This window comes from Balaenoptera physalus, assembly GCF_965194825.1.
Source record: "Balaenoptera physalus genome assembly, chromosome: 11".
NCBI lineage: Eukaryota > Metazoa > Chordata > Mammalia > Artiodactyla > Balaenopteridae > Balaenoptera > Balaenoptera physalus.
Window position 1 is genome coordinate 89,866,409 of NC_138896.1, and position 25,045 is coordinate 89,891,453.

Consider the following 25,045-nt stretch of genomic DNA (forward strand, 5'->3'; position numbering starts at 1 on the left):
AGAAACCAAGGGATTTTAGTCAGGGGTCCATGACCCCCAGCGGATCCTGGCACAGAATTTAAGGATAGAACTTGAATTAGTATAAAAATTACATATTTAAAAATTATCACTAATAAAAATTACATATTTAAAAATTATCACTAACTTCTAGTTAAAATTTAGCATTCCTTCAGTTGCGACTAGAAGTAACAACCTACAGAAATATTAGCAGTAACATCACTTGGTCTCCAAGAGAAATCACAGATACTCTTACATCACATTACAGTCTTCGTCTGTATCACAAAATACTGTTTACACTCCTGATTCCTTTGAAATTACGGTACACTAGATCTTGTTATTTATTGCATTAATGAATAAGCACCTTTGTTATTATATCACAAGTGTTTTAATAAGTGTATTTAAAAATAATTTAATTTAAATTTCTTTTTTGAACATTATTTTCTCCTCTGAGAAGGAATTCAGTTTATGGAAGGGGTCCCCTTTCCCAGAGTGTGGTGCTAAGAGAAACCATATTTGGGGCAAACAGAGTCACTTATCATTTATTCTACCATCATCCCAACTAACGTTGGCCCAGAGAGTAAGATATAGAAATGAATAAGATGCAATCACCAACCCAGATTGGCGGAGGAATCGTGCATCTCCTTTCCTTAAAACTGATGGCGGGCGTGGAGCTGTGCACCTTTGCAGGCAAATGTTGCCGCTGCCTTCCGGTGAGGACGGTGGTCACACAGCCCCACCTGCCTCCTCTCTGGGACTTTGCCGGGACGGCAAAGATGCTGCTCTCCCGCCCCGTGCAACCGGCCCGTGCAATGGCTCTCAGAGAGCACGCACACCTCATCAGAAGGGGGAAACAGCCACCTGTGAGCTCAAGACTGTCTCCAAGAGGGAGGGACACCCCGAGGCACCAACTATAAAGATTAGGCAGAAGCTGAGAATTCACATTCTCCGATTACTTGGAGGCTTTTTGCGATCGGGACTGTGTTATTAGGACACATGGCTTATACCTCGGTGTGTCACCTTCGAATCAATTATTTCTTAATTTATTAATGTAATCAACAAATCAATACAAAAAGAAGGATGGGAACAGGCAATTTTCGTAAGAAATACAAATGGCCAATAAATATAAGAAGAAATCCTTGTCTTGACTGACCATCAAAAATAAATATTAAACGGGGACTTCCCTGGTGGTCCAGTGGTAAAGAATCCGCCTTCCAATGCAGGGGCCACGGGTTCGATCCCTGGTCAGGGAACTAAGATCCCACATGCCACGGGGCAACTAAGCCCGCGCGCCACAACTACTGAGCTCGAGCGCCTCAAGGAGAGAGCCCCGCGTGCCGCAAACTAGAGCCCACGCACCCTGGAGCCCACGCACCACAACTAGAGAGAGAAAAAACCCGCACGCCACAAGTAGAGAGAAGCCCGCGTGCGGCAACGAAGAGACTGCGAGCCGCAAGGAAGATCCCGTGTGCTGCAACTAAGACCCAACGCAGCCTAAATAAATAAATAAGTAAATAAGTAAATAAATAAATAAATATTAAACGAATGAGATACAAAGTTTCTCTTCAATTGTCAAAAGCCAAATTATTGGTTTACAACACATGAATTAATGTAAGATATAGGTTAACGACCTTAAATCCTAATATGGAAATTCATAGTTGAAATAAAAGCAACTCTTGAAAATAAAAAGATGAATTTGAAATTTGCTTGGGTGGACTGGGTTAATTTCTTTTTTTATTTTATTTTTTATTTTATTTTTTTGGGGGGGTTAATTTCTGAAGCTCATTTCAAGAGGCAAGGTTAAAAGAATGAATGTAAGATTCTAAGTCACAAATTAAATGCAAGCAACATAAAAACCACGGATGCTGTTGATATTAACTTTACCTTCTGTAATCAGAACTTGAGGTATAATGGCCTTTATTTCTTCCTACCTCCAGTCCTCCTTTTTTTACCTACCTTTCAGCCCCGGCTTTCTTGCTACCACTGGGACTGGACCATGTTTTAGGCCAATGGGAAGGTGGGAGACATGCCAGAGCTTTAAAAGGTTTCTTTTGTCTTTCAGTTTTTCCCAGTGTTGTTATCTCTCTTCAGTTGTTCATTTCTCATTTATAGTATTTCCAAAATGTTTTCCTAATAATTACCCAGTATATCAGTGTCACCACCCCCTTACCCTGTAAACTCAAGTACACCTTTTTTATTTCATAGTGTCTTGGTCAGAGAGGACATTTAATAAATGTTCATCAGTTCTGCTGCCATAAGAATGTGGATGGAGTTAAATTTAGCAGGAAACAGAAACCAAAGAATTAACAGCAAAGTTGAACTTGCTGGTCATCATTTTCAGTCACACTCCCCTGAGGGGAAGGGGGACACTGGAATCCAGCCTTGGAAGCAGTTATTCTCTTCACACCCCAGCCCCCCACTAGCCACTGGGAAAGTCCACCCTCAACGCACAATTTAAACATTAAATATTGACTTTGTTGGCCTACCACCTGAATCTCATCTCTCACGGGTCTGGAATTCAAGGACAGGCATGGCCTTCCTTTTCCCCCACCGTTCATGATGGCTTCAGCTGAAACATGAGTACTTTAAAAGAGGAGTAATAACAGGATCATTTCAGGGCTAGACGAATTAATTGCCTGATTCCATTCAGTCCTCCCAAAGATGTTTAATACTTGGTACAAAGCAGAAGCACAGTAACATTTATTTTATAAATAAACCATAACAAGATAGGTGTTGTTACTATCTTTATTTCTCATAAGGGGTTAAGTAGTAATTAATCAAAGGCTCCAAAGCAAGTAAGTGGTGGAGCAGAGAACTGAACCCCATCTAACTCCAAAGGTTACCCTTAATGAAGACCTCCTACTGCTCTCTTTATTAAATTAAATATTATGTTTATATAAATATAAATTAAATATAATGACATAATCAGTACAAATATGTTTATTAAAATAACTTCTCAGCATTAAAAAAACCCACCTGTCAGAAGATAGTTTCAAAGCCTACCAAAATATTAATAGGTTAGGCTTTTGCTAAAGTTTGACACAGCACAGGGTGTTGTTTCCTGAGCAGCTCATACAAAGGCAACTCCAAGGACACGCTAATTAAAATGGGACATAACATCACATGATATCAATTACAATCAGAAATTAAACAACAGAATGGGCTCAGTTTGGAGCCTCTGGCATGTGCTGGATGTAACAACCCTCCTCTTCCAATTAAGTGCAGCACCTGTACAGTGTGCTACAGATAAAGTATGGATAAGGATGTGATGGGGCTGGAGTGGAGACTTTGATTTTTGTGGATCTAAAATAGAGTTTTTAAAACCTGTGTGTGTGTGTGTGTGTGTGTGTGTGTTTGCATACAGAATTAGGGAGATTACATTCATCTGAGAGAGTCACTACAGAAAGTTCCAGAGATGGGTGGCATTTATATCCTAGGTTTGGATGAGAGAATTTTCCCAATTACATTAACAGCACTCTATTGGTAATACCTGCCTGGAGCCCAGGGTCAGGAAGGATTGTGAGACTGAGTTCTACAGAGAAAGCATGCTGAGATGATTAATAATGTCTGCCCTGGCATGAGACCCGAGAGGCACATTTACTGCGAATTTAATCAGGATTAGACCATTCATGGGACTGCCATGTCTATTCATCACCACAGAGGTACCTCAGAGCTTCCAACCAAGACTGAGAAGAAATATCACAGGGCAGACCTGAGAAATTTAAATCAGAAAAGAATTTGAGCTGTGAAGACACAAAGGTCTGTGGGATTTATCCTCAGCTGTGATAACATAAGGCCACAGATGCTCATGGGAGCCAAGATGATAGAAAGGCCACTTGGCTGAGAAACAGGAGGGAAAAAGGCAAGCAATATGCCTGAGAACTCGTATTCCATACTGGCCCGGGAGAACTTGGCAGATTTGCTATTTCTTTGGCTCAGCCCCATGGAATTTGGAAATATGACTATAGGACTTCTTACTTTTTTTTATTTCTTTCCTTCATCCCTGGAAAGTTTTTAGCAAAGTCTGCTTGGAAATGTCAGCCTGTCTCAGGTGTGCTGAGGGAAAATAAAGTTTTGGTCAATGTTTAAATCAGAATATAAAAGGGGGGAGAACTGCCCCCTGGTGGTAGATTTGGAAAATCCCTAGAACATTATTCCCAGAAGTGTTCCTGGAAGCGTGACTTTCCACAGGGGAAGTACTCTGCGGTAAAATAACTCTGGGAAACAATTTTTAAAATATATAGTATATATTCATATATTATTTAACGTATTATACATATTATATCTCTTTCTGGCAATTCACAGTATTTATTAGCATGTCAAATCCCTAAGAAGTCCAGCACTCATGAAATTCTAACTCCTTTTAATTCAGCATTATTTGAACATAGACATGAAGTCTTTTTTTTTCTTTTTTTAATTAACCTAACATTTTGGGAGACATCAATCTTAGTGCGAAGGAAAGAACATGAGGTCATGTTTTCCTCTTCCAATATAAAGATGTCCTTTCCAGAGCCTTTCCTTGATAAAACCTAGAAAACTTTCATTTTTATAGCATTCTCCTGGGTCTCCTTCACGATGGGCATTAGTAAAAAGCTGGGCAAATGTTAATTTCCAGCTGGAGACAAATCATTTACAGGTATCAGGTCACAGGCTTCTACAGAAGAAAAGCTAATAGCATATCAATACACTCAAGCTTTTTAGGTATAACTACCCAGAAGAAATCCTAGAAATGATCACACAGTGTACAAACAGCTCTCCTGATAATAAAGCTCTTCATAGTTGGGAGGTGGGAAAACAGAGTGACTCAGAGTGCTGTGGGCTCTGAAGCCACATTTCTAGTGTTTTGACAGCCAGCTGTACCTCTCACTAGCGCTGTAACTTTGGGAATCTTTCATAACCTCTCTGTTCTCCTAGTCCTCATCTGTGAAATGGAAATAACAGTATCTCCTAGTTCTGTTGAGGATTAAATGAGTTAACAATGTAAAGTCTTAAAAGAGCACCTGGCAGTTGGCTAGTAATTCCTTGCTTCTGAATCTGCACCACTAAAGTCAGGAGTATGAAGCATCATTTAAATGGAAAACAGTATTTTTTTCCCCTTTAAAAATACTGTACTTTTGTTTTAGGTCATGAGACCATTATGAAATGTTGGCGAACTATCACTAAGATGTATTTTAAGCTATTAACTTTTAAAATTTGGAAACACTTGGAAATTTTCCTCTTCTTAACATTTTTTAAAATTGCGGTAAACTATATATCAGATAAAACCTAACATTTTTTAAGTGTATGGTTCTGTAGCATTAAGTACATTTATACTATTGGGCAATCATCACCACAATCCATGTCCAGAACTTTTTCATCATCCCAAAATGACACTCTGTATCCACTAAACAGTAACTCCCTACTTCCCCGTCCCTCCTCTAGCAATCACCCTTCTACTTTGTAAGAATTTGACTACTCTAGGTGCTGCATATAAATGGAATCCTACAATATTTATCCTATTGTGTCTGCCTTACTTCATTTAGCATAATGTCTTCATGGTTCATCCATATTGTGCCATGTGTCAGAATTTCCTTCCTTTTTACGGCTGAACAATATTCCATTTTAAAGAACCTCTGTACTGTTTTCCACAATGGCTGCATCATTTAACATTCCCACAGGATTCCAATTTCTCCATAACTTCACCAACTCTTTTTTATATATACATATATTATAGCCATCCTACTTGATGGTAAGTGGTACCGCACTGTGGTTTTGATTTGCATTTCCTTAATGATTGGTGATGTTGAGCGTTTAACATTTTCAAATGATTTTCAAGCAGACTCCCATAGGAAGAGCACATATTTCAACCACTAGTACTCATCATCTGACATTTAGATTTTCCTATATACATATGCATCTTTGATGACTTTAAAGTTATTTCTTGCTTTGAAGAGGAAAAAAGTACATATGTCTGGTGTCTATTCATTTTAATTAAAAAAAATATTTAACAGTTAACTTTGAGATGTGGATGGTGAGAGTTTTTAATTTTCAACATCACAAAATACTTTACTCTTTGCATATTTTTACAAAAATCAGGCATTAATTTTAAAACAAAAAATAAATTTTAAAAATAAGAAAATTTAAAAAAATAAGAGCCATCATTTTGTGAGACATCAGAGCCTAAGGAGAGTCTCTTTCTTTGTTTTAATCAAACTTCAGCAGAAATTCAGGTACCAGAAGAAATACATCAAATTCCTCAATGTTTAGTGTTCTAAATGACAGTCAGTCTCCAAGTACCTGTTTCAAATCCTGTTACTTACACCTAATGATTGTCTATTCATGATTGAGAAAATGTTTAAATTATTTGTACCTCTTTTAAAATTTATTATTCTATTTTTCTTCAAATGTATTTTAACCAGACTATTTTATCCAAAGTCTAGAAACTACACATTTTCCAGGGACCTAGAAAAAGTATTCTAGAGTTAAAAAACAAGGAAACAAACTTAATGACTTTTAAATATGAAAACTACACAATCTAAAGTAATAAATATTTAAGTTAGTATCTATACAAGTTAATATGTTGTCCACTTCATTAGTTGATAAATCATCATATTCACAAATTGCATTACTTTTAAAAATAATTTTTAGGTTTGATTTTTTTATTTGGTATGGATCAACTAAAATGCATGATGAATCCTGGAAAATTATAGCCAATAATAAATGAGTTTATTGTAATAAACAGTTTCAAAAGCAAAATTATAGGGTTTTTAAACAACATATAGAGTAAGAAATTATTTTTAATGTGGGATACCTGTGCATTTTATTTTATTTTATTTTTTTAAGATTTTTTTTTTGATGTGGACCATTTTTAAAGTCTTTATTGAATTTGTTACAGTATTGCTTCTGTTTTATGTTTTGGTTTTTTTGGCCATGAAGCATGTGGTATCTTAGCTCCCCAACCAGGGATCGAACCCACACCCCCTGCATTGGAAGGTGAAGTCTCAACCACTGCACCACGAGGGAAGTCCCTGTGCATTTTAATATGCTTGTTATCATGTGGGGTAGGTATCTAAAGGTAAAAATTCCTAGGGCTGACAAATATCTTTAAATGTCCCTCACTATAATAATTCAAATTACATCAAATCAAACACATTTAAAATTTCTCCTTTTTTGGACTTCCCTGGTGGCACAGTGGTTAAGAATCCACGTGCCAATGCGGGGGACACAGGTTCGAGCCCTGGGCCGGGAAGATCCCACATGCCGCGGAGCAACTAAGTCTGTGCGCCACAACTACTGAGCCTGCGCTCTAGAGCCCACGAGCCACAACTACTGAGCCCACGTGCCACAACTACTGAAGATATACAGATGACAAGTAAGAGCATGAAAAGATAGTCAACATAATTTGCCATTAAGGAAATGCAAGTTGACACCACGATGAGTTATTACCTACATTTGCCATTAAGGAAATGCAAGTTGACACCATGATGAGTTACTACTTACATACTTATTAGAATGGGTAAAATGGAAAAAGATTGATCATACCAAGTACTGACAAGGATCTGGAGCAACTGAACTCTCATTCAGTGCAGACAGGGATGTAAAATGGTACAACCACTTTGGAAAATTTGTTAAAAAATTAAACATACACCTACCATATGATCCAGGCATTCAACTCTTAGGTATTTACCCAAGAGAAATGAAAGCATATGTCCATATGAAGACTTGTACATGAATGTTCATTGTAGCATTATTCATAATAGTGAAAATCTGGGAACAACTCAAATGTCTATCAATGGTGAATAAATACACAAATGGGGGTTTATTTATATAATGGAATACAACTCAACAATAAAAAGAAATGAAATATCCATACACATTATAGCATGGATGAATCTCAAAATAATTATGCTGAGTGAAAGATGTCAGACAAAAAGATATGTACTGTATGATTTCATTTACATGGGTTTGTAGGAAATGCAAACTATTGTACAGTGATAAAAACAAGATCAGTGGTTGCCTGGGGCAAGACAGGGGCTCGGTAGGGTAGGTAGGTGGGATTACAAAGGGGCATAAAGAAACCTTGTGGAATGGCAGAAGTTTTCATTCTCTTGATAATGGTGACGCTTTCATGGGTATATGCGTAGGTCAAAACATCAAATTGTACACTTAATTTTTTATTTTTGGGGTTTCTCAGCTCTGAGCTGCTGCTTTATTTTATTGCCTAAGTGGTGCTGAACATTCAATACCAAGCAAGACACACAGTTCTCCGAGGATCCTGTCTTAACTATATTTGATCTCAAATTTTACACTTTAAATATGTGCAGTTTATTATATGTCAGTTATACCTTAATAAAGCGATTAAGAAAAGGTCCTAATTGTAACAATTCAACAATACACAAGTATATAAAGAAAAATAAGTAATCTTTCATCTGATGCCACCCATCAGATAATCTCCTTGAGGTTACCAACACGAGTAGCCTGGTGAGTGTGCATCCTTCCATATTTTCTCTTTACTTGCACAAATTTATGATCTCATTATAGGGCTTAAACCTTTTATATAATGGATGACCCATTAAAGTGGTATTTTCTGCACAATTTATTAGGGTTTTAGAAAATCTCTTATTATGCAAAAAATGTTCAGTGTTCTGAGATTGAGGCTCATTTTTTTTACAGCCAACATGCCTTAAATACCAAAGAAAGGGATGTAAAACTACAAATAGAAGCATCCTGCTTTACAGTAAATTACTAGATAGAAGAGTTGGTCCTCACTGAGGGAGTCAGAAGACCAAATTCCTTCTATATTGAGAGCCTGTTTTTCCACAAGAAATAATTTAATCTAGAAAAGGAAAACCACTCAGTGTTTTAAACTATAATTAAATTCTCACTCTAGGTTAAACATTGCACAGGGATGTTAGACACAAGCAAATTCAACTGCAAACAGACTTGCAGGATTGTTTTGGTTGTACAAGCTAGAAAATTGTACCAACTCCAAGATTTTAGCACAGGTCAACTTTAAAGAAAAATCTTCAATTAAAAAATTATAAAATATATGTTCACTGTGAAAAGTGCCAAAAATACACAAGTATATAGGACAAAATTTTCTTCTGTTCTTCCCTAATTCCATCTGTTAGACATAACCACCATCAACAATCCAAACACATCTTTCCAGATTATACAGTGTGCGTGGGCATGCATGCATGTGTTTTTCTGCTTTTATTTTTTGACTGTTCGTTTGCTTTTTCTTTAAAGTTTTTTTTAATTGTGGTAAAATATATATGACATAAAACCTGCCACTTCATTTTTTTTTAATGCTATCGTTCTAGAATCATCAGAACATGCAGATTATTTTTCTTTTTAATTTTTTTGGCCGTGCTGCGTGGCACGCAGGGTCATAGTTCCCTGACCAGGGATCGAACCCATGCCCCCTGCAGTGGAAGCATGGAGTCCTAACCACTGGACCGCCAGGGAAGTCCCTCAATCATTTTTAGCTGTACAATTCAGTGGTATTAATTACATTCACACTGTTGTACAACAATCACCACCATCTATTTCCAAAACTTTTTCATCACTCCAAACAGTATCCATTAATCATCAACTCCCCATCTTCCCTCATCCCAGCTCCAGGTAATGTCTAATCTACTTCCTGTCTCTACAAATTTCCCCATTCTCGATGTTTCATGTAAGTGGAATCACACAATATTTGTCCCTTTGTGTCACCCAGCATAATGTTTTCAGGGTTTATCCATGTTGCAGCCTGTTTCAGAACTTTATTCCTTTTAATGGCTGAATAATATTCCATTGCATACCAAATTTTTCTCATCCATTCATCTGCTGAGGGACACTTGGGTTGTGTTCATTTGCTGTTAACAAACATGATCATGGTATACACAATTTTGGCAGCCTTCTTCCCTTTTACTTAATACATTTTAGCTATCTATCCTAAATTTTTTTTTTTTTTTTTTTTTTTATTTATTTATTTTTGGCTGTGTTGGGTCTTCGTTTCTGTGCGAGGGCTTTCTCCAGTTGCGGCAAGTGGGGACCGCTCTTCATCGCGGTGCGCGGGCCTCTCACTATCGCGGCCTCTCTTGTTGCGGAGCACAGGCTCCAGACGCGCAGGCTCAGTAGTTGTGGCTCACGGGCTTAGTCGCTCCGCAGCATGTGGGATCTTCCCAGACCAGGGGTCGAACCCGTGTCCCCTGCATTGGCAGGCAGATTCCCAACCACTGCGCCACCAGGGAAGTCCCTATCCTAAATTTTTAAAAGCCACATTATTCTAGTAGATGCAAGTACCATCATTTATTTACTACTTTTCTAACAACAGACGTATAAACTGCTGCCATATTTCTGCCAGTAAAACAGTGCTAGAGTGAATATACTAGTACATACATCATTTTGCATTTCTACCAGTTTTCCTGGAAGATGAACTCCTAAAAGTGCTATTAGCTGGTCAATAGCATTTAACATTTTGATAGATACTCCCAAGTTAGCTTCCAGAAATATCACCCCTATTGACATTCTTATCAACAGAGACCGTGAGAGCTTTTTTGTCCATATCTTTCCCACAAGAATTATTTGGAATTTCTCTCATCCTTGCCAGTCTGACAGGTGATGAGTTGGCTAATTTAAAGTAGGTATAAGGAAGGATGTACAGGTGTGCCATGAGGGCACAGGGTGCTCAGGGGTGAAGTTTGAGGGTGTCAAGAGTCCTCTAGACCAAAGCACAGAACAGAATTCCAGGACCAGAAGGGGTCTGCTTGTTTCTATAATCAGGGCTGATTTCAGTAGAAATACACACATGCAGCTGCACTTAATGCTAAAATACTGAAAATTCCTCCATAGTGGTTGGCAATAGATCACTGTCCTGAGCCCCACCCTTGAATCCCAACCCACCTCCCCACAATCCAGCAGCTGAAAGGTGAAAACCCTGCCCAGCACCATTACCGATGCCAGCTCAACTTGATCCTTATTTGTGCTGACTGGTAGTTAATACTCAGAATATCGCTCCTGCCTACATGAGTCTAATTTTTTTGTGAGACCCACTGATTCCCTCCTCACTCTATTTCTGAACATCTAACACTGTAGAACAATCGTCTATTTCATTTACGAGACCTGTGCTCCTGAGGGCAGGAAGCCTGTCTCTCTCATTCATTCTTTCGCTCCCAAAATGTTTTTCGAGCACTTTGTATATTGCAGTTGCTGAACCAGGATCCCAGAATATCACTGTGAAGAGGCAAACACCATCTTGGGCCTCACAGAATTTACGTACTTTTTTACGTACCAGTAAAAAGGGCAGGTGAAAAATAACTGAACAGCCAAATAAAGAAAATAACTCCCAATAATCATGAGTGCTATAAAGGAAACAAGTTTTGTTTTTTTTTTAAATTGAAGTATAGTTGATTTACAATGTTGTGCTAAAAAAAAAAAAGGAAACAGCCTCCGAAGATGAGTTAATGAATGATTAACCTTGGCCCTCACTGCTTACCTTCACATTCTCCCTTATACCAACTTTAAATAACCAAGCTCATCACCTGTCGGATTGGCAAGGATGAAGAAAATCTGAATACACCTCGTTGCAGGGATATGGACAATACAGCACTCATAGTCACTGTTGATGAGGATGTCACTAGGGATGATATTTTTGGAAGATACCATCACAAAGGGGTCCTTCTGAGTAGAGAAGCCAGAGAAAATCCAGTCTGAGATTAAAGGAAAAGGCCAGGAGTCAGGTGCCAAGAGAGAAAGCACCCAGGCTGCACTGAGTGTGTGCAAAGGCTCCAAGTGCAAAAGAGTTGGTGTGATTTAGAGGGTCAGGAAGGAGGTAAGAGTGCGCATAAGGAGCTAAGGGGGTGAGGCTCGGAGAATGGCCACAGCTGGGTCACACCAAGCCTTACAGGCACCAAGCCTTACAGGTTACAGCAAAGAGCCTGATTTGTGATTTAAGAAGATCCTACATCATTTAAGTCTATATTCACTAATACTTCTCAAAGTACATAAATCAGTAAGAATCTGAGAAATGCCCTGAGCTCCCCTCTAACTTTCTTACATCTCCGCCTGGTGCCCGGCAGTCCCGATGACAGTCTCTCGGAAAGTGCAAATACGCCCAGGGTTAGAATTATCGCCCTTCACTTCCCTGACATCTTTTGGGCTTTTCCACATCTCTACTGACCAAAAAACAAACAACTGAAATGATCATCCCCGAAGTACACTTCACTCAATGAAAACAAAATCAGTTAACAATTATTGAGCACTCTTTATACGCTTGGCCTTGGCCCAAGTGCCTTGCATACATTAACTCATTTCATCTACTCATCCTTCCCTAATCCAGGAAACTGAGGCAAAGGAAGACTCATCATTTTCACTGCAGTCACACAGGAGGTAAGTGGTAGAGTCCATGTCCTGGACCACCACACTGTAGTCCTCGCCACCAGGGGCCAGCGCGCGGAAACTGCAATCCTATCATTAATTTCACTAGGGGCAGAATTTTTTTAAAAGATTTATTTATTTATTTATTTTATTTATTTTTAGCTGCGTTAGGTCTTAGTGGCGGCACGCGGGATCTTCGTTGAGGCATGCAGGATCTATCGTTGTGGTGTGCGGGCTCTTTTGTGGTGCACAGGCTTCCCTCTAGTTGTGGCGTGCGGGTTTTTCTCTTCTCTAGTTGTGGCGCGTGGGCTCTGTAGTTTGTGGCGCGTGGGCTCTGTAGTTTGCGGCACGCGGGCTCTAGTTGAGGCGCATGAGCTCAATAGTTCTGGTACGAGGGCTTAGCTGCCCCGCGGCATGTGGGATCTTAGTTCCCTGACCAGGGATTGAACCCGCATCCCCTGCACTGCAGGACGGATTCTTTACCACTGGACCACCAAGGAAGTCCCTAGAGGCAGCATTTTGAGAAGACTGGGAAAACGCTGTCTTTAACTGTTGTACATTCTACTTGTGCACAATTCATACTTTTTGCACATTAGACATCAGTACTCTTCAAACCACCTTTGCCTATCAAATATGAACTACTGAGATCAACTAATGCAGAAAAATCTCAAGAGAGCACATGGAAGTGCCACCTACACACCCACATTTGGTTTCTATCACATTGTCATCACTGTGGCAGGCTTGGGTAACCATCGGAGTATTTCATTTTCCCCCCTCACTGTATTCTAAAAAGCAGTGGAAAATGGAAAAACAAACCCGTAAGTATTGATATAAAAGATATAAAGCACACCTTCACTACAACTAAGCTAAGGAAGAAAATCACTGCATATATAAAAATAATCATTAGTGTTGCTCAATTGCCCAGTGGACTTAAACTGGTCAAATGTTCAACTGCGAATAAAAAGACAATTTTACAAACATGCAAATAGAATATTGGAAATATAGGAAATGTGTCTCTGGCACAGTAGAGTTAAAGCATTGTTTATTAGTTTTTGTTTGTTTCTTTTCCTTTCTGACAAGAGAACCCCTTTTTAAAATGTGATCTATCATTTAACTTTTGGGCACTTAGCTTTTATGTGAGAGTAGCAGACTAACTGTATTTACTGATTTTCTTCCTCATTGCTCATAAGACAGATGTTTAGATGGTAGATCATATCATATATCATATCCTATCCCCATTTGACAACTCAATGTACACTCACAAACATTCATAAACCCACTTTCCTGTTCTAACATATCAGAGTTCAGCATTTACAGAGATGTCTGCTTACCTTGAACTAGTAAGTACTGTCTTGTTTTCCTTTTGTTTTCACTGTAATAATCTTTGGATTTTGTTTGCCAGGCACAGATGTCATCTTTTTCCTTCACACATTCTTTCTTCTGGATTTCTCATCAAAACCTGAAACACAGAAGGGAGCAGCTCCTTGATTTCTGTAGGCATATAGGAAAGAACTAGACATCTCAAATCAGGGACTTCTAATTTATTTCTAATTTTCCTTTGATTGGCTACAGTTTAATCACAGTTTTAGAAATTCACCTAATTAGATGAGATTTAGAATAGAGCTATCTCAAAGTACAGACGAAAGGAGGTTCTCCTTAACAACTAAAGACCTGATACTGATTTGGCTTCTCACATAATGCCTTTCATTGAATATAGAATGCTAGCCTCTGTCTCTGTAGGAGACGCTATAGCACTAAAAGTTAGCTACAGTCAGTTGTAAAATCAAGGCTGTGAGAGTGGGAGAACTCAATAAAATATTACCTCAGAATCTGTGTTTCAGAATTGCTGAAACCAGGATGGTTTACTCCTGAATCTAGTTTTTAACAGATGTCAGTTGTGGAGAGAATGAAGCACATGTCATGAATACTGATGAAATTTAGTGTGTGTATTGCGCCATAAGATACACTCATTTATATGGATTTGTTATTCTGCCTTTAAAAGAAAACAGCTTTTCCCCAGAAGCTCTCCTTCAGTCGGGAAGGACAATTCTCGCTTGTCAACTGTGGGCCCAAACTGTTTTGCCCACAGCAGGGTGTGAAAACTGGACAAGAGGAGGAGGGCAGTGGCAGCAGATGCGGTATTCATCATTGTGCCACGTGGTTCAATGCATCTCCACTGTTGCACCGTCCTCAACGGACACCACAGCCCATCCCAGCTGACCCTCAACTCCTCTAGATGTGACATAGGTGTGAGGTGGAAGGTGGCAACAGGAAGTAGAAAGAACTCAGTATGATTCCTTCACAAGCACCTTTATCTGCTCTCTCCTTACTGTTGCCATAGGACAAATCCATCTTTTCTAACAGGAACTGTAAGAGAGAAGAACAAACCTGACTCCATATTGGGTTTATTCCTTTAGCTCTAACCCTTGTGCTTTGTTGCTTGTGCTTAGTCATGCTGTCTCTGTAAAAGAATGTTGCCTATAGCCTGAAATAGACATTATAGCCCATTCTCAAGGCTCCTACTTTTAAAGGTATAACACTTCTCCATTCATATAAAGATAAAAAATTGCAGAACAAAGAACAACATTGGTTGTGGAGGTTTATAGGAACATTACGACCAGATCTATGTAGACAGCTGCAAGAACAAAGGATTCTGGCATCAAGAAGTACGTAACCACCAACCACATCCGCTCCCCCTTTTGTATCAATTTGTATCAATTCTAACTGGGGTAAGAAAGAAGGTTCTTTGGGACACTAGTCCACCATCTTCGCAAACTGCTGGCTTTCTGAATAAAGTCTCTATTCCTTGCCCCAACAACTTGTCTCTCGATTTATTGGTCTCTAGTGCAGCAAGCAGTATGAGCTTGGACTCGGTAACTAGATATTCTAAGAACTCATCTACAACGAGAGCATAGCGTAGGTTGGGAGTTTCTTGTAGGCAATCTTCTTCAATATCCTTTTAGGAGGAAAGTAGCTCTTAAAGCTAGTAAGAGGCTAATTTTATGTTAGGTGTTTAAAATTAAACATTAAAATATGAACTATGTTAAATCTACATAGTGAAATCTGATGTTGATAGGGTGTAATGTAGGTAGAGAGTGAGGGGATGGGGTAGTGGTTTGGGTCATTCTAAATCAGAATGAAGACCTCCCACACCCAGTCATCCCCTTGGTCCCCAAGACTATTAGGTAAAATACTGGGCTTAGATAGAATATACTAGGCAGGTGTTAAGAGTCCAAGCCCCTACTTTACAGATTAATGAGACTCAGAGAGAGAGAGAGTGATTTGCAAAAGATTACGCACACAGGGAAAACTGGTGCTGGAACGACTCCGTATATTTTCTGCTTTATTGAACCATCTCTCCACAACTGTCATGTGTCCACTAGATGACAAAAGCTCCTTGTAAATAATGATATAACAAGCAGCATCTAGCATCATGTATAAAGAACTGTTTAAGTCCCTTACTTATTTTAGTTGTGTTAACAAAGACTGAACAGCTTCTGTCAGCTCGGATCACAAGGACAGAAAAAAGAGAAATGAACGGATACCTCCCAATTGCCTAGAAAACTACCATTTATCGAGCACCCACCGTAAGCCAGAGTTGGGTACACCACTTACGTGGCCTCCGATGTATCTAGAAACTCCGAAAATAATATAGGTTTCATTATATGGTGAAGATGAGGAAACTGAGTCAGGGAAATATAATCCCTTGTCTGAAGTTACACACAGCTAGTAAGTTTTTTGATTCCATGGCCCCATGCACAATGACTCCTGCCTGTAACAAACAGCACTATACACGAAGTAAATATGCATCAATTTGAAAACCCCAAAGCCTATGAATAGAAACAGAGGGGATGGTATTTGGAAGGAGATTAAAGAAAGGAAGGGAGAAAAGGCAAGCTAAGAGCGTTATGGAAATATATTCTACCATGCCTCTTAACATGAGTGAGGGCTGTGTGTTAAGATCTTCGGACGTACCAAATACACAAATGCAATTAGAGCATATAACTTCACCCATAAAATTTAGTGAAAGATACTTGTGCTATTAGGTATCTGAGGATGAGCAAAGAACTGCAAGTCTCAATGAATTAGGATGGATGAGTTACAATAACCCCATTATTTTTAAATAACAGAATCACTCTGGGAATGGTGAGATACCTGAAGGAACTGTGACCAACCAGGAAATGGGAGATTCAGGACAGCATCTCATGCCCCCTTCTTTAATTTGCCAAAGTTAACTGTGCACTCGATCCCCAAAAAATTAAACATAGAATTACTATATGATTCAGCAATTCCACTTCTGGGTATGTACCAGAAAGTACTGAAAGCAGGGACTCAAACAGATATTTGTACACCATGTTCATAGCTGCGTTATCTGTTATATTGTTCACAATAGCAGAAAGGTAGAAACAACCCAAGTGTCCATAAACGAATGAATGGGTTAACAAAATGTGGTATATACATACAATGGAATAGTATCTATTCTTAAAAAGAATGAAATTCTGATACACGCTGCAATGTGACTGAATCTTTAAAACATTACAGCGAGTGGAATAAGCCAGATGCAAAAGGATAAATATTGTTTGATTCCACTTGTATGAGGTTCCTAGAGTCAAATTCATAGAGAATGTAGAACAGAGGTCATCGGGGGATGAGGGGACTGAGGAATGGTAAGTTACTGTTTGATGGTCACAGAGTTTCAGTATGAGCTGATGCAAAAGATTCTAGAGACAGAGGTGGTGACGGTTGTACAACATCGTGAGTGTACTTAATGCCACTGAATTGTACACTTAAAAATAATTACAATGGTAAATTTTAGGTTAAGTATATTTTACCACAATAATCAAAATGCTCAGAAAAAGAAAGGTGTGGGGGCATAACTGGAGGGATGGGGATAAATTGTTTAGATATCAGTTGAGCATCTCATTTTGCTAAAAGTGTGAGCAGCTGACAAATTCCTGGCTTCTTTAGATGACAACTTCATAACTTGGAAGACAAAGGAAGCAACAGGGGCAACTGTCACACTAGGAAGAACTTTTGGGCAAGAGAGAAATGAAGCAAAAAAAGTGGTCACATCCTCTTGGAGTTCAAAGTAGTACCAGCAGCATCTACCCATCAACAGATGAATGGACAAAGAAGATGTGGTGTATATATATATACACAATGGAATCCTACTCAGCCATAAAAAAAGAATAAAATGTTGCCATTTGCAACAAACATGGATGGACTTGGAGGGAATTATGTAAAGTAAAATAAGTCAGAGAATGACAAGTACCATATATCACATGTGGAATCTAAAAAAAATACAACTAGTGAATACCACAAAAAAGTAACAGACTCACAGAAAAAAATATCATTACTTTTTTCTTATGGTAAACCAATTGTTCCAACACCATTTACTCCTGATTCCCCATGTTTTCCACTGGGACTTCCCAGTCCTCCTGCATCATACAGAAACATTCATTTTGTTCAGCTCATCACTGGGCTCTCTGTTCTGCCCCACTCATCTATTTTTCTGTACCCTTTCACCAAAAACACAGTATCTTAATTACTAAGATTTTATAATAGCTTTTGATAGTTAGTGGAGTCCTAACTCTTTTTTCTCCTTTTGCAAAACTCCCTTGTTAAATTCGTGAATTTTTACACTGCCACTCAAATTTTAGAATGCTGTTGGGATTTAGCTTAGAACTGCAATGAATTTATAAATACTTTTTTGTAAACATCAACATTTTATGATATTGACCTTCCCCTTCCATGTATATGGTATATCTTGCCATTTCTTTAGTTCTTTTATGATTTCCAAGTATTTGCATATCTATTTACAATTTACTGTAAGTTTCTACATAATTTTGAGTGCTGCAGTGATTTAAAAAAACCTCAAATCCAAATATATCAACTCATCCCTCTCTCAGTGTAGCTCTGCTAGGACTTTCTATTACACTTAGAATGACATTCAAATTCCTTACTCTGGCATGATTATAATATGTGGCTTGGCGCTGTTTTCCTCTTAAACTTTATCTTGTACCTTCTGTTGTTCATTAAGCTTTAGCCACACAAGTTTTCTGAATGTACCCCAAACTCAACAAGCTAATCCACCTTGGGACCTTTGTCCATGCAGCTTCCCTTTTCTGGAACCCTTATTCCCCAGATATGCCCCTGGCTGGTTTCTTCTTGCCATTAGGGTCTCAGTTGAGATGTCATCTCTGAGGGACCATCCCTGTCCACAAGAGAATGGCCCTCTGATCACTCATAATGGCACAGCTCCTTTATTTCTTCACAGCATTTGTCACCATTTGAAGTTATCTTGTTTAACTCTTTATTGGTGTTTCCCCATAGTAGACTAGAAGTGCTACATGATCAGGGACCCTGCTGACTTGCTCTCTCCTGTGTCCTCAGCACCTCAAACAGTTTCTGGCACACACTAGGTGTTTTTCAATGAATATTTGCTGAATAAATGAGTAAGTGAATAAACGAACTAACTCTGATCTCCCCTAAGCCCCCTGGTTGTTCCTTCTGTGTCCTCTTATATCAACTAAGGAGTATTCCCTTTCTCCCACTGGCCATACACACGCTAGCAAACTAAATAATATTACATAGATATTTCTAGTCTCTCAAAGAAACAGCTTAACTGCACAAATACTTACAATGTGTTTAGGAATTCTAAACACATCTACGGTCTGTGTATCCAGGTTTCTAAGTGTCTTAGAACACAGAAAGCCCCACTCTCCCATTCACCCCATTTTTACACCTAAAAGATAACCATTAACAGTTTCTCTGCATGGAAACAGAAACTTTTTATCCATTTACAAACACCTATACATCTATCCATCTATCTATCTATCCATCTCTCTATTCATCCAACATAGAGAAGACAATTCGAATGATAAAATATAAAACGTTTTATTCCTATTGACAAAGTATTATTTTTCAGTGGATCTGAGTTTAAGAAGTCAGATTCCCAGTCCCACCCCTAGAGGCTGTGATTCCACAAACCTGGGTTGAGGCACAGGAGTCTTCATTTTCAACAAGTACCCTAGATAATTCTGATGAGGTAGTCCAAAAACCATTCTTTAAGAACTACTCACCTAGATCAAGGCAATTTAATGCCATCCTTACTTAAGAACCACGGGGAAGAAGCAAAAAGAAGAAAAGACCATTCAGCCTCCCAAACACCAGGGGGCAGATGGAGCCACATGTATGCTCAGTGACAAGATGTGTCACAGGCGCTTTACTCAAGAAGTGGGGGGGGGGGGGCTTCCCTGGTGGCGCAGTGGTTAAGAATCTGCCTGCCAATGAAGGACACACGGGTTCGAGCCCTGGCCCGGGAAGATCCCACATGTGCGGAGCAGCTAAGCCCGTGCACCACAACTACTGAGCCTGAACTCCAAAGCCGGCGATCCACAACTACTGAGGCTGCATGCCACAACTACTGAAGCCCGCGCGCCTAGAGCCCGTGCTCTGCAACAAGAGAAGCCACCGCAGTGAGAAGCCTGCGCACCGCAAGGAAGAGTAGCCCCCGCAGGCGGCAACTGGAGAAAGCCCGCGCGCAGAAATGAAGACCCAATGCAACCAAAAATAAATAAATAAATAAATAAATTTTTTTTTCTTTAGAAAGGGGGTAGCAGATCCTTGTGCCTCCAGTGAGACCCCAAGAATGTGAAGTACTTATGAAGCCATATAAACAATCAGGGAAGCAGCTCAAAACTGGTAGTGAGGAAACCTGGGTTCTAGACTCATTGCTGCCCTGGGCCTCAGTTTCTTCATAGGCAAAATGAGAAGTTGGTGCAGATCCATGAACAAGTTCCTTCCAGCCCTTCCAGTTTATGAGAAACTTCAACATCTCATGGAGTTCTTCATGATTGGGCTATGGCTGAGTTTTATTTTGTACCTTCCAAAATTTTTAGGATGAGCATATATTATTTTTATAATGGAAAAGAAAATAATGCAAAACATTTTAAAAGATAACATTTCTCACCGTTACTCAGACATTATTTTCACAAGCTAAGATGCTTGTATGCCAGTGCTAAGCTCACTACTTTACTGCCCATGAATAGAGAACAAACAACAAAGTCTCCACACTTGCTTATCCAACAGACTGTTTGAAACAAATTTAAAACTTGCTTTAATAGGCAAAACTGGATCTGTGACTCTCTGCAAGATGATAAACATGTAACTAAACAGCCCAAAGATCCAATCTCAGCCAAAATCACATACCACATAGAGAAATTAGCGATACTTAAATATTTAATAATACCTCATAATTTTTTTAGACTTCTGGGTTTCAAGATTTCTGACAAAGTAATTCACAAGCCATAATTAACAAAAATAGGCAACCTTCTCGAAAGTCTCCCAGAGCAAATGTAAATTCATCAGCGCCCTCTCCCTGCAGTGAGCATGTAGTGAATAGTGACATACCAGCAGTAAACAACAGAAGCCAGAGAGGTTTGGATCTTGCCCTGAACTGGTGTCTGCTGAAAATGGCTTTAGCGAAAGAAGGTTGTGATTAGAAGTTAACATTTCCAGCACCCACTTAGTAGCATGTCTAGCGAATCAGAGAAGGGAGATGATATAGTCTTTACAACCAGAGAGTTCCCATCACATAGATTATTTACAAATACTTACTGCTGTTTCAGTCTTCAGAGTAATTAGGTCACTGCTCTAAGGGCAGACAAAGGATGCAGACACCGTAAGCAGTCACTCCAGGTGGTCTCCTAAGAAAGACTCCCATCACCTCTTGGTTGCTCCAGCCATAAAACTATGCATTCTTTTTCTTCATCACCCCACTTCCCATTCATCAAATCCTAGCAGCACTACCTCTAAAACACATTCCCTCTACTTGTTCTTCTCTCCTTATTTCCAATGCCATTCCTAGTCCAAGCCACCATCATGTCTCCTGTAGACTACTTCCACAGCCTTCATGCTAACTGCCCCCCTTGACCCGGGCCCGAGTCAATTCCTTCTTCTCATGGTGGCCATATTTATATATTAGATCATTTCCCTCCCCCGCTTAAAACTCTTCAGGGTCTCCTGATTTTCACAGAATAAAACAAATTCCATCCCCTCTTCACCTCTCAAACCTTATGTCATGACAATCTTCCCTTCACCCTCAGTAGTTCTCGCATTGGCCTCCTTTTCCTTCCTTCCTTTGCCAAGCCCGTTCTAACTTGCCGTCCCCACTCCTTACTTAGATCACTGTTTCTCCAGCTTGTCCCACAGCTGGCTCCATCTCATCGTTCCAACCCAACACACATGACCTTCCCTGCCCACTATATCCTAAATACTATCAACCTATATTTGTGTTTTCTCTCCCCCTATTTATATCCTGTAGGATCCTGAAGTCACATTGTTTGATTGCTGGTTTCCTCCCCCCAAAGAGAATGTAAGCTCCTTGAGGAGGAAAATCTTGCTTGTCCTATTCAGTGCTAAAGCCCCAGGGCCTAGAACAAAGCACACAGTAGATACTCAGTGACTTTTTGTCAAATGAATGCGTGTGTTGCTTCAGATTAAATCAGGGCCCAACTTTTCAATGTTCCTTGTCCATTCAGAGTTAAAAGTCAATTCCGTGCCCAGAAGACAAGTTGTTAATTTGCAGAAGGGACATCTCTCTCTATATACAAATATCTTCGTTGTTACCCACAACTAGGTTAGCCTCCGACATAGAGTTCATTGCTCTGGAAACAGAAGATTCTTCGAAGATGTCAAATGAAACTTAAACCTAGCTGACAAGTTAAGATGACTCATACAGTGTGTCTTGACTTGGGGGAACAATTGTGTAGGTTGTCACCGCTGGAAGTGAAGGGTTCAGAGTCTGAGTGGGTTGATCGGTATGTCACACGGACTGAGGCAGGCGGATATTTTTAAAGTGCTAAGAAAATTTGCTAGGATTCTCTGTGCTCTGGCCTGGCATTCAGTATGGGGAGAGTTCATTTGGGGCCCAGGTAAGAGGATCAACTCTCTGAAATTTTAGATGGGGCACCATTTCAAGGTAACTTCACTCTGATTTGCAGAGTGAACTACAAAGTGGGAGTGACAGCCAATTTTCTGCAGAGTATCATGATTCAAAAATCACTTTTACACATTCATGATCTCTTCCGTTCCTCAGGGCAATTCCAAAAGCTTGGCCAAATGTAGTAATTATACCTATTTTATATATGGAGTATGCGAGTCACGATCCCACAATGAGTAAATACGGAAACTTGATTTAGAATCAAGATCTTAGGTCGTCTAGAGATGTTAATGAACCAACAAGAGAGATACTGCGAACGGCATTTTCAAAATCAACTTTTTTGAGGTATAATTTACATACAATAAAATACTCCCATTTTAAGTGTTCAGTTCATTGGATTTTGACAAATACATATATTCCTGTACCTACCACCACAATTAAGATATAGCACATTTCATCCCCTGAAAAGTTCCTTCATGTCCCTCCATACTCCATTCTCCCCTTTACCTCCTACCTCTGCCCCAGGAAGGCACTGATCTGCCTCCTGTCACTGTATATTGACGTGCTTTTTCTAGAATCTCATACGAATTAAATTAGACAGTCTGAATTTTTTTTGCATCTGGCTCCTTTCACTCAGCATATTTCTGAGATACATTCATGTTGTTACACATATTAGTAGTTTGTTCTTTTTTATTGTTTTGTTTCATTTTACAGTATTCTATTGTATGGCTATACCCCAGTTTGTTTATCCATTCATCTACTGATGGATATTTGTCGGTTTTTTTTTTTTTAATTGAGGTATAGTTGATGTACAGCATTACATAAGTTTCAGGTGTACATCATAGTGATTCACAATTTTTAAAGGTTATATTTCATTTATAGTTATTACAAAATATTGACTATATTCCCTGTGTGTACAATATATCCTTGCAGCTTATTTTATACACAATAGTTTGTACCTCTAAAACCCCTCCCCCTATCCTGCCCCTCCCCCCTCCCCCCTCCCCTCTCCCCACTGGTATGCCCTGGTTTGTTCTGTTTATCTGTGAGTCTGTTTCTTTTTTGTTATATTCAACTAGTTTGTTGTATTTTTTAGATTCCACATATAAATGATATCATACAGTACTTGTATTTCTCTGTCTGACTTATTTCACTTAGCATAATACCCTCCAGGTCCATCTATATTGTTGCAAATGGCAAAATTTCATTCTTTTTATGGCCAAGTAGCATTCCATTGTGTGTGTGTGTGTGTGTGTGTGTGTGTGTGTGTGTATCACATCTATTTTTTCTGTGAATACTTTGGAGTGGAATGGCCAGGTCCTATGATAAGGGTATTTTTAATCTTATAAAAACTGAAAACTGTGGTCCAACGTCGTTTTACAATTTTACATCCCTCCCAGCAGCGTATGAGAGTTCCAGTTGCTCCAGGTCCTCACCAACACTTGGTATTGTCAGTCTTTTAATTTTATCCATTTTGATAGGTATGAGGTGGTATTTCATTGTGGTTTGAATGTGGGTTTCCTTGAGGCTAATAATGTTGAGCATCTTTTAACATGCTTATTGCCCGTCTATATAACTTCTGCAAAGGGCAATTTGAGAGGTAAGAGATATAAGTAATTTTCTCTCTCATGTGCAAAAACTTGCTTTATTTTAGAAACAATTTTTGAAAAATATAACCTGGAAAAAGATTTATAAAAAGACTTATAAAATATTCAGATTATAAAAATCAAATATATTTAGAGGCTAAACTAAAAATAATGAAAGCAGTAATATGGTAGAAAATATCCACATTTTATTTGCTTTGTATTTTTTACTATACATTCATCTAATGCTCTAAGAACCTAGGGGACCTGAATTTGCAGGAAGGGGCTGAGATTGAATTAACTTGATCTCAGCAAAGGGAAAAGCTTTGCTCTTTTCACTTCCAATTACTCTTTCTTCCCTAGACTTCATTTTATAGATCATGGGCTCAATTATTCACTGTATCTTTTTATATCTAGTCTCATAAAACTGTAAGGTGAATCATTACAAAATTAATATTCAACAGGCTTTATATAACTCTGCTTAATGCAATGTATAACTCAGATTTTTATCACCGCAGGCCTCTCAAGATCTATAAATACGACTAAATTAATAAAACATCATGTATTTAACTCTAACAATCCCATCACAACCTCAACACCGCAAAACCACTAAATTTAAACTAGACAACCAGACAGACACTGATGACAGACATGGACTATATAGAAAAGGCCAAGCTCTGTATGAAGAGTCCCTTGATGACAACCAAGGTCATGTTCTAACACATTTGTTTTGAGAAACTCATAGTTGTAATAAAACTGAGCTTACTGTGCTTCTAGAGCACTCACACAGAAACCGCTCTGAATTTTTTATACCATATGGTCCCAAAAGAGTTTCTCACTCTTAAATAATCATCACCTCCCAGGTGCAAAAAAAAAAAAGCTGATGAATGCATCTACTAGATACTACCTCCTAACCCCCGACCAAATAAATGTATATAATTTCCAGCCCAGAAGGAATCTTACAGATCTTTCAGTCCAATGATCACATTTTATAGAAAAGGAAACTAAGGCTGAGACAAGGGAAGTTACCAGCCTAAGGTTAGACAATCTGTTAAAAACATCTGGGTATTAAATTCAGATCTTCTAACTCTGACTCCAGATTCACTGTCTTGTGATTTTTTTTTCTTTTTAAGACTTTTCCCTCTGTTTTCAATAGTTATATAGGTTCAATGTAGAAATT

General features: G+C 38.9%; 1 protein-coding gene across 1 annotated transcript in view; it reads right to left on the reverse strand.

Annotated features, from left to right (window-relative positions):
- FRMD4B (FERM domain containing 4B) overlaps positions 1-25,045 on the reverse strand; it is a 336,744-nt gene that overhangs the window by 214,212 nt on the left and 97,487 nt on the right. Inside the window, exon 4 of the mRNA XM_082412128.1 lies at positions 13,671-13,798. The gene's annotated coding sequence lies outside the window, so the exon portion shown is untranslated. The remainder of the gene's footprint in view (positions 1-13,670; positions 13,799-25,045) is intronic.